Below are 9,215 nucleotides of genomic sequence, written 5' to 3'. Positions count from 1 at the left end.
GAACTTGGAATTGCAACAATCTCCACTGCATGGCTCAACTGAGATCATGGCTTTGAATGTATATACAAAGAGAGTCTTGGATTGGATCATGTGGATTCTATGCTTGTGGATTCTGCAGCACAGCCTGGTTTGTCGAACAGCTCTGGGAAATGAAACAACACCAGAGACACCTAGAGTTCTGCAGAAGGAAGACAAACAGCAAATCCAATCAAGCACAATAGAGAATTTTTATTAAAACTTATAAAATTGTGGCAATAAGAATGGCAAAGTCAGCTTATTTCTCCATTCTTATTGCATCCATAGCCAGTGAGCCAGTGGCTATGTTTGAGATGTCCAAATCCCTCACTACAAATACCTGGGCATCCTTCAAGCTGACAACATCAGGCATCAAACACAATGAAGTCAAGAAGAAAGTTAGAAGTGATTACATCATGGCAGTGAAGAAGATCTTAAAGTCCAAAGTCAGTGGAGGAAATACCCTCCAATTAACTGGGGAATTCCAGTGAATACCTAGCTGGAGTATGGAATGGACTCAAGCAGAACTGAAAGCTGTAGATAGGAAGATCAGAAAAATTATGACAATGAATTTTGGTTTTTGTGCACTCAGCAATGTTGATAGAATCTACTTACCAAAGAAAAATAGGTCAGCTTAGAATGTTGCAAGTACACCAGACTCATGAAGAAGAAAAAGGGCGTTGAAAGAATATCTGCAGTACAATGAAGAAAATGCACTGAAGCTAGTATATAAAACTGGCCAACAAGAAAGACCAAATGAAGAATAGAAAACATGCATGGAAAGGCAAAGTACATGAATAATATAACATTAAAAAATTAGCAGTGGATAACAAGAAGACTTGGCAATGGCTAAGAGCAGGAAAATTTAAGAAAGACATAGAGGGGTTTAATCTGATTGCACAAGGCCAAGCCTTAAGAAACAAATTCATACAAAGACAGAATTGAGAAGACAGTAACAAACAGCAAATGCCACTTGTGCAAAGAAGCTGAAGAAACAATGGACCATCGAGTTAGCTGCTACAAAAGGCTGCATAGACTGATTACAAACAACATAATGACAAGGTGGCAACTATGGTACATTGGAATAGCTGCAAGATATACCATTTGCTTGCAGGCAAGAACTGGTGGGACCACAAATAGACAAAATAATAAAAAATGAAGAAGCTAAAGTGCTCTGGAACTTTAAAATCCAAACAGACAGGCAATTACCCTATAACAACCCCGATTTAACCATTGTTGATAAGAAAGCCAAAAAAACATCTGGATAGCAGACATGACAGTACCTGGAGACCGCAGAACAGAAGTGAAAGAATTGGAGCAAATCCCAAAATAAAAGAGCTGCAAATAGAAGTAGATTGATTGGCAAAAAAGAAAGCAAAGATACTGCCAATAATGATAGGCACCTTGAGTATAATTCCAAAAGATTTGGATCACCACTTGGCATTGATAATCAATCAGGATAGAGCAGGAAGGGACCTTGGGGGTCTTCTAGTCCAGCCCCCTGTGCCATTTTAGATAAGTGACTGTCCAGTCTCTTCTTAAAAACCTCCAAAGAGGAAGCACCCACAACTTCTGAAGGCAAGCTGTTCTACTGGTTAGTTGTCCTCACTGTTATGAAGTTCCTTTTAATTCCATGTTGCTTCTCTCCTTGATTAGTTTCCATTGTTTCTTCTCCTGCTCTCAGGTGCTTTGGAAAATAAATTGACTCCCTCTTCTTTGTGATAGCCTTTCAAATGCTGGAATACTGCTGTCATGTCCCTCCTAGTCCTTCTTGTCTCTAGACTAACCAAACCCAAATCCTGAGTCAATCACAAAATCACCATCAGTCAATTGCAAAAGGCAGCTTTACTTGGAACAGCTTAAATTCCGAGGGTGTAATACCTTTAACATCATCAAACAACCTCTGCTCCCAAATCCTCAAGAAGGGATTTGATGGGTGGATATAAATGCCAAATCCAATCTAAACATCTGGCTGACAATGCAACCAACCCCTAATAAGTATTAAAAAAATATTCAGAGCAACAGACATGGATATTTATTACCAAAGCTTGTCAAGGTTTGCTGGCAATGACTTTTAATTCTTTTAACTAATCTGATTTCTTCATGATAAAAAAAGAACATATTTTCTTTATCTCTTCTGTCACTGGATGAGCCATACGTCAAAATTAAAATGTGATTAGCTGCTGCAAGGTTCAGAGATTCTTTTCAAAGTATCACTATTTACAATCTTTTCTCTCTCACTCGCTTTTTTTTGTTTGCTTTTGAAAAAAGATTTCCCTTTAGGAAAAGAATGAATTAAGCAACATTTAACTATTTCACTACTTATTGAGGGAGAACATAAAACAACTATCTATCTATCATGTACCTATCTACCTATCTACTTACCTACCCATCCATCCATCCATCCATCCATCCATCCATCCATCCATCCATCCATCCATCCATCCATCCATCCATCCATCCATCTATCTATCTATCTATCTATCTATCTATCTATCTATCTATCTATGGTATGTATGTATGTATGCATCTCTCTCTCTCTCTCTCTCTCTCTCTCTCTCTCTCTCTCTCTCTCTCTCTCTCTCTCTCTCTCTCTCTCTCTCTCTATCTATCATCTATCTATCTATCTATCTATCTATCTATCTATCTATCTATCTATCTATCTATCTATCTATCATCATATTTAGAAACTGCCCATTGCCATTATAGAAGGCTCCTGGAGAATATACAAATAATAAATACAAATAATGAATATAAAAAATTTAACAGGGCATGAATAGTTAAAATGTGACATTAAAGGTTAATTAAAAGCTGAAGGGACAGCTTTTAGGGCATTAATCAACCCCACAGCTATGTACCCCATTATGAGTCCCAGACAAAATGGCAGAGCCAAGCCTTTACATATTTTCTAAAGGAAATTGGGAACCCGCCTCACCTTTTTTGGTGTGTGTATGTGTGTGTGTAAAATATTCCAAATGGTAGGGACAATGGCAGAGAAAGCTTGCAGCTGATACTGAAATTAATTATACACAGAAAACACTTTTTTTACATGTATTCACACATATACTCTTTCACACGCAAATGTGACATCTGAAAGGATCCTTAATTAATGCAACAGACTGGAGTGCACTTTTGGTTTTCCCCCCACAAAACTAACTTGCTTAAAAAGCCTGAAAAGGACATTCCAAATGTATTCTCTAATTGTAAATATTAGTGCTGCAGTTTTTCTACCTTTATAAAATAATGGAAGAGACTTTGCTTTGGGAATTTCTTTGAAAGAGGAGAGACTTTCTTTTTTTTTAAAAAAAAAAAAATCCAGTTAGTGGAATATGGTGTACTTGGACTACTTTAGCGCTGGACTACTTTAGTGCACCTCAATGTCTTGACTTGCTTTGAACAACCACTTCTTCCCTTATATTAGCTTGCCATGCTACTACTAGATCCCAAGAAATGCTTCTTAAATTCTCTCTTTTTTCTTTCTTCAGTGGTGATGCTAAGGTTACTTCTCAAGAGAAGTCTTGCTTTTGAGAAATTGTTGGGGAATTTCACCTTCTCCAGGTGAAATGGAGATAAAAACTCAACTAATTTCTAGGCTGGCAAATGCAGCAGGGAGTTTTGAAGAACTGCTAGAGACAGGGGTGGGCTTCAAAAATATTAGCAAAGGGATCTCTGCCCAGTTGCTGGCAGACGTGGCCATGGTGGGCGTGGCCTAGTCGGCCTCCTGCACCATGGTGGGGGGGGCATTTTTGCCCTCCCCGGACTCCAGAGGCTTTCCTTGAGCCTCTGAGAGGGCAAAAACAGCCTTCCTGGGCTCCGGAGGCTTCTGGGAAGCCAGAAATGGGCCCATTTCCCCTTCCTGAACTTCCTGGAGGCCTGTTTTTTCCCCTCCCTGAGCCTCTGTGTGCATCCTGCACTTACCTACATCCAAAATGGGCCGCATGGGGACTCCTGGGAGGGGTGGGGTGAGCAGGGCCAGCCAGGAGTGGGATTGGGGGTTCTCCGAACTGCACAGAATCTTAGTGTGTAGAGGTGGGAGGCTACTTAAAAGACCACCACAAGGTTAATTGATCCAAGGAAAACAAGAATTTATTCACGTGTTTGCAAAAAAGCGGGTTCCCTCAGGCATTGAAGGAGCATGAGCAAAATTCAAACGGCACTTTTATACCCTTAACTGCCCCCCTCTTACGAGGGCTTAGCTCCCCCATTCTTCCTGTTTCAAATTGACACATATACATTTTGGGCAAAAGCAACTGTACAGTTTCTGGCACGTATGCACTCTGTTACAGTTCTCCATTGTTCTACCCGGCATCCAGTTTTTCACACACTTTGCTACAGTTCATGGCCACTCTCCTGTTCTCAACTCTTCCACATCCTGTTTATCTCTTCAGCTTGATTTGAACATCTCCTTATACTGTTACAACTCCTCTTTAGCCTGAGTTTGAGACATTTCCCTTATAACAAGCAGGATATTTCAAAATAGCTTTTGTCCGCTCACATTAGCTAGGGGCTCTCCTGAACTCCTGAGAACGCCCAGCAGCCCATTCCTGGCTAGAGAACACCTTTACAAAATGGAGTTCTCCAAGGGGATCCAGGATTGTGATAAAATGAAATCCCAGATCATGGAGAGAAACATATTTGTATAAAATGAATGTGAATGTTGGTCTTCCCAAGACCTCCTTGTTTGTTTATTTATTTATTTATTTATTTATTTATTTATTTATTTATTTATTTATTTATTTATTTATTTATTTGATTTGCCAATTGTTTACAAGATAATAAGTATAAGTGTATACATAGTTGTGAATACATGATATGGGTACATATAAGAAAAATAAAAGAATAAGAGAAACAATAGGACAGGGACGGTAGGCACGTTGGTGCGCTTATGCACGCCCCTACAGACTTCTTAGGAAGGGGTGAGGTCAATAGTAGACAGTCTAAGGTTAAAGTTTTTGGGGCTGGGGGGAACAATGCAAGTTCAGAAGATGTGGAGAAACTTGACCCATAGAATTGCCAGTAGTCAGTCATGACTGTATGGATATCATCATCATCATTGATTATCATCAACGATTATCATCATCATTGATTATCTTCTTCATCATTTCTATGTCTAAATCTATGTCTATGCCTTTGTATATATTTGCCTTGTGCCATCAAACTGATGAACAAAATGGTAAAGTGGTATTTCTTTTGCCAACTAAGCCAATGTCCACTTATAACCAATTAATGTTTTCTTGGCATTCAGCTTGCACTGCTTTGGATTCCTCTACAGAACCTAGCAGTTCCTGTTAGTAGTTCAAAAAGTTAATTGAAAAAGCTTTATATCACCAAATGGGATTAAGAAGGTTTTTTTTTTTTCAAAAAAGAGAGAGCGTGCAAAATATGTATTTAAACTTTTCAAATGAATGTTGACATTTATTTAAAAATCTAAGCTGGCAGCTACCAGAAGGTTCACTGCTTATATTAGCTGAGCTGTAACCCCCATTACTTCTTCCCATTTCTTTTGACAAGAACGGTAACCAAAATGACAGCTCAGCCGAGTTTTAAAAGGCTCACCCTTTTGAGGTTCTCCACAGAAGATGGTGCCAGACCAAGTTCAGAGAGAGATAATGGTTGAGAACAATAGATGTCAAATAGGTGGACATTTGGACAAAGGCAGCAATCAACTTTTGCTGAAACAGTTAGAGCAGAAGACAGCTTCTCAAGATGTGGATTGTAGGAAGAAAAATTGCATGTGAGGTTCTCATAAACTTGAAAGGAAAAGAAATTGGTCGTTTGATCCTAAGAATAATGATTCAAGGCTGAATGCCACCTGTAGACAGCACAGCCTACCCAACATAATAAAATGTACTAGGTGATCGTTTCTATAATGCATGCCCTTCCTGCCAGATCAGAAAAAATGGGTAGAAACAATTGGAGAGAGATAATTCTATAAGTAATTTGGTTCCAAACCATGAAGGGCTTTAGAATAGAATAGAATAGAATAGAATAGAATAGAATAGAATAGAATAGAATAGAATAGAATAGAATAGAAGGGACATTGAAGGTCTTCTAATCCAACCCTTCTTCAAGCAAGAGAACTATACCAGTCTCTTCTTAAAAACCTCCCGTAATGGAGTGCCCATGATTTCTGAAGGCAAACTGTTACACTCCTTAATTGTCCTCACATTTAAGGAAAATTAAGGAAATTTCTTCTTAATTCCAGGTTGCTTCTCTCTTCGATTAGTTTCCAACCATTATTTCTTGTTCTGCCCTCAGGTGCTTTGGATAATAATTTCTTTGTAGCAGCCTTTCAAATACTGAAATATTGCTTTCATGTCACCCCTAATTCTTCTTTTCTTTAGACTAGCCAGACCCAAAACCTTCAGCCGTTCTTCGTATGGTTTAGTCTCCAGGTCTTTGATCATCTTAGTTGCTCTTCACTGAACTTTTTCCAAAGTCTCAACATCTTATTTATTGTATGGTGACCAATATTGGTTGTGGTGTGGTCTTACTAGGGTTTTGTAAAGCAGCACTAATACTTCGTGAGATCTTGATTCTATGCCTCGGCTTATACAACCCAGGATTGAATTAGCTTTTTTGGTTGCTGCTGCTGCACACTGCAGGCTCATATTCAAATTATCATCCACTAGGACTCCAAGGTCCCTCTCAAAAACAGTTACTGTTTTTGAGCCAGGTCCCACCTAATCTGTACATATACCTTTGATTTTTCCTGCCTATATATAAAGTTTTGCTTTTCTCCATAGCTGGCTGGGGAATTCCGGGATTCAAAGACCACACATGTTAAAGTTGCCAAGATTGAGAAACATTGTATTAGGCCATTTCTTAAAATTCCCAGCTACATTTGCAAAGTTAAGAACCTCCTTATGCTTCTTCCTTCTGGTTTTTTTCTTAGATTTCTAAATTACTTAACTCTTCTTTTTGAAGAGGGAACAAATTATTAAATGCATCATTATCAGTACAAAAAAGAACAAGTATCTACAGCCTGAACAGCAGCCTTATGCTTTCTAGTCCCTTCAAGCTCTCAAAAATTCTGGCTGAATACAGGAACTAGGAGTGCATAATCTAAGAGTCCTAATTAACTATTCTTTTCTTCTTATACCTTACTGAGGTTTTCTAGGCATCAAGCCATATTTTTCCCTAATTGGTTGCCTTCTTTTTTTCTCTCTTTCTCCCTCTCCTTTTTTTTTTTCTTTCTCTCACTGATTTGCTGTGTCATTTTTAATTTTTATAAAAGAGTAATGTCCTATTGACAGGACCAGAAACATTTGCCTATATGCCAATAAGTAATATATAGCAGTGAGTCTCCTGTCTTGGAGGCAAAATGTTATCCCCAAAGCCCGAAGCAAGGATAATATTACGTACCTTGGTTCCCAGGAAATAGGGCTTGGAGTATGATAACTTTAAGTCAACTCTTTGATTTTAATCAGTTCCTTTTCTCCATGTCCATCTGTCCTATTGAAGTAACCATGAAAAGCCCTCAGTTGTTTTTCTACTTTCAGGGGATAAATCTCTACATTTATTTTTATAGCCTGATGCCACACATAAGCTGTATTTCTGGAGATGGTATTTGCATTGACAGCAATAGCTGCAGGGACTCAAAACAGATGAATCATTTTCCCAGCTCAAGGCTTAATCTGAACTAAGATGTACCAGGATTTGACCCAAAGCTGGTTTTCAGAATGGGAGTTCAGAAGCCTTGAGATGGGTAAGGAAGGAATAAAGAATTGTCTTTCTGGGTTGGGATCTTAAACAAATGGGAAGTTGGTAGCATAATACTTACAAAATAGATTTCTCCACTTTATAGGGATCCTTAGCCAAAATACAGCCATAAAAACAAAAGGAGGAAAGATTTAACAAACAGGATGAAAGATAAGAAATAGGAACTAATAACTGGGGACAATAGGATGGGGACGGTAGGCACGATTGTGCGCTTATGCACACCTCTTACAGACCTCTTAGGAATGGGGTGAGGTCAATAGAGGTTAGTTTGAGGGTAAAGGAGTGGGGGTTTGAGCAGGTGACAACAGAATCAGGTAGTGAGTTCCAGACATTGACCACTCTGTTGCTGAAGTTGTATTTCCTGCAATCGAGCTTGGAGTGGTTTACATTTAGTTTACATCTGTTGTGCGTTCTAGTGTTGTTGTCGTTAAAGCTGAAATATTCATTAACTGGTAAGATGTTGTAACATATGATTTTATGTACTATGCTTAAATCTAATCTTAGTTGGCGTAGTTCAAGGTTGTCTAAGCCAAGAATCTCAAGTCTGGTGCTGTAGGGTATTCTGTTGTGAACAGAGGAATGTAGTACTCTTCTGGTAAAATACTTCTGGACTCGCTCAATTGTATTTATGTCAGATATACAGTGCGGATTCCAGACAACAGAACTGAATTCAAGTATTGATCTAGCAATGGTTTTGAATGCCCTGGTTAGCAAAACAGTATTACCAGAGGAGAAGCTTCGTAAAATTAAATTTACAACTCTTAAAGCCTTTTTGGCAATACTGTTGCAGTGAGCTTTGGCGCTTACGTCATTTGATATGAGAACTCCAAGGTCCTTGAAAAAATGAGGGTCATCAACAAAGTCATATCCTCCTAGATTGTATTTGGTATATAGATATTTTTTACCAATGTGTAGGACAGAGCATTTGTTGGTAGATATTTGGAGTTGCCAATTGTTGGACCATTCAGAAACATAATCAAGGTCTTTTTGAAGGACGGTAGCATTGACAGTGATGTTGAATAGTTTTACATCATCAGTGAAGAGGACGCAGTTGCTAATAAGGTGATCACAAAGATCATTTATATAGAGTGTAAAGAGTGTGAGTCCTAGAATGCTCCCTTGTGGGACACCGCTGATAACTGGTGCAGGGTTTGATAGGGCGTTTCCTATTTTTATTATTTGTAGCCTGTTTGTCAGGAAGGCAGTAATCCACTTGTGAAGGGATCCGGAAATACTGTAAAAATTTAATTTTAATTGTAGTTTGTCATGTACCACTGAGTCAAATGCTTTGCAGAAGTCAATGTAAATTACATCTATTGCTTTATCCTGTTTGAGAAGTGCAGTCCATATGTTTTTGCAGTGTAGAAATTAAATAAATATATAAATAAATTAAATAAAAATAACCTTAAGTAATCTGATTGTGGTGTTGGGGGGCTGTTGGAACTTTGGAACTGGGTCATGTGTATATTTTAGGGGTT

General features: G+C 38.4%; 1 long non-coding RNA gene across 1 annotated transcript; it reads right to left on the bottom strand.

Moving 5' to 3' along the window:
• Nucleotides 1-208: 208 nt before the first annotated feature.
• On the bottom strand, nucleotides 209-7,558 carry LOC148130972 (uncharacterized). The gene is made up of 3 exons (XR_015749524.1): nucleotides 7,381-7,558; nucleotides 631-673; nucleotides 209-549 (listed from the first exon to the last, which is right to left on the bottom strand). It is a non-coding gene; the product is annotated as an uncharacterized LOC148130972 (long non-coding RNA).
• Nucleotides 7,559-9,215: the final 1,657 nt, after the last annotated feature.

The sequence above is a fragment of the Notechis scutatus genome, chromosome 4, assembly GCF_049901735.1.
Source record: "Notechis scutatus isolate UNSWTSFEM ecotype Mainland chromosome 4, rNotScu1.2, whole genome shotgun sequence".
Classification (NCBI taxonomy): domain Eukaryota; kingdom Metazoa; phylum Chordata; class Lepidosauria; order Squamata; family Elapidae; genus Notechis; species Notechis scutatus.
This window is presented reverse-complemented; position numbering and strand designations above follow the sequence as displayed.